A 1,872-nucleotide genomic window follows, 5' to 3' on the forward strand; every position below is an offset into this window, starting at 1 on the left:
TGTTCTTATTTTTTTAATGCATATACAAATTTAATATAGTAAACTGAGAGATGTTCATTTCTTTCGGCAATGACAGGAACAGCTGGCGCATGTGAAACGCTATTCTTCGCTGTATAATGCAATGTCCTCTAAAGTAAACGAAGCTTTTTACCGCCACAATTTGGGTAATGTTATTAAAGTCATGGAGGATAAAGTGGACTTTTTCAGCCCGACTCAGTTACAAGCGCTTGAATTTGTGCTCTTGAAATGACCACATTTGCATATTGAATTAAATGAACGTGTCGACAACATGCAACAATGAAACAATATTTCTACGACAAATTTAAGTTGTTTCAAACATAGTTCGAATTTGACAAGCTATTGCTCTTTTCCAATTCAATAAGAAATCGAATATTGATTTGAACATTAACGGCTGCCCAATTTCAAAATGAATAAATGAATGAATGAATGAATGAATGAATGAATGAATGAATGAATGAATGAATGAATGAATGAATGAATGAATGAATGAATGAATGAATGAATGAATGAATGGATGGATGAATGGATGGATAGATGGATGGATGGATGGATGGATGGATGGATGGATGGATGGATGGATGGATGGATGGATGGATGAATGGATGGATGGATGGATGGATGAACGAATTCTTTAGATGAGTAAAGGGTTTAATTTTAAAATAATCGTTTCATTAATAGAATCTAGGGGGGAGGTACGCTTGACCTGGCAAAACTGTAAAATTAGACATAAATTACATTAAATGATGCCTTTGCAAGACGACGAAATTAAAAGATTGCGAAGATTTATACAAGGTGGCACGCCGGAAAAAAGGAAATCAAAGCAAAATACTTGAAACACGGTTTCTCGTGAACCTTGTTTAATGGCCTTTAAGCTCCCACGAGTCTCCTGTAGCCCAGTGGTAGAGCATCCGAACCGAGTAATCGGAAGGGCTTAGGTTCGACTCCTGAAAGGAGCACTCGGATTCCTTTTTCCGGATTTACCTGTGTTACCTTGAAGAATACATCATTCTCACTGTTCCTTTTGTTCCTAGATCATTTGAGAACAGTTTGAAGACTCTATATTTAATTTGTGTGGGCTAAGGTAAGTTATGTTCAGAATTTTGATGAACATTTAAGAATTTAAAGAAATTTAAGAAATTTTAGGCTACTGATTTTACTAGACGCTGTCGCCCTTTCGACATGTGAATCTCTTCGACAGCAAAGCCATTATTTTTTTATGTTCCGAAAGTTGGAATTGGCAGTCCATAAAAGGGAACCGTTTAGTTGCTCTTAAGAGATTACTTAGCCTGCGAACTGGCAGTCTTGATTGGGCTCCGCCGGTTCTCCCCGAGCAGGCCGGCCTAAAACTCGCACGAAACATAGCTAGTCTTCTTCTATTAACTATGCACGAAACAGACTAGAACACCTAGCCTGATCGTAGGCTACAAATTTATCAGTTAGAGCGTCTTTCACCTTCTTAACAGACATGGAAGCAGAGATGGCGCAGTGGTGAGAGCACTCGCCTCCCACCAATGTGGCCCGGGTTCTATTTCCTGACTCTGCGTCATATGTAGATAAGTTTGTTGTTGATTCTCGTCCTTGCTCCGAGAGGTTCCTCTCCTCAAAAACCAACATTTCCAAATTCCAATTCGATCTGGTGGGTGTCACCAATTGCAGTCAATTCCCTTTATTATGAACACCCTCAGGACCGCGAGTTAGTGTCCTTAATAGCGAGAGTCCGTAACAGCAGGAATTTATTTTAGTCTAACGTCTGTAATATATTTTTCCCGGGGACTAGTTGCTGTCCGTATTTTCGGTGTAACCGTCATAGCGAGAGCTGACTGTAGTGCTATGCATATACGCAAAATAGGG

This window comes from Pavona decussata, unplaced genomic scaffold (genome assembly GCF_977016875.1).
Source record: "Pavona decussata unplaced genomic scaffold, jaPavDecu1.1 SCAFFOLD_116, whole genome shotgun sequence".
In the NCBI taxonomy this organism is placed as follows: domain Eukaryota; kingdom Metazoa; phylum Cnidaria; class Anthozoa; order Scleractinia; family Agariciidae; genus Pavona; species Pavona decussata.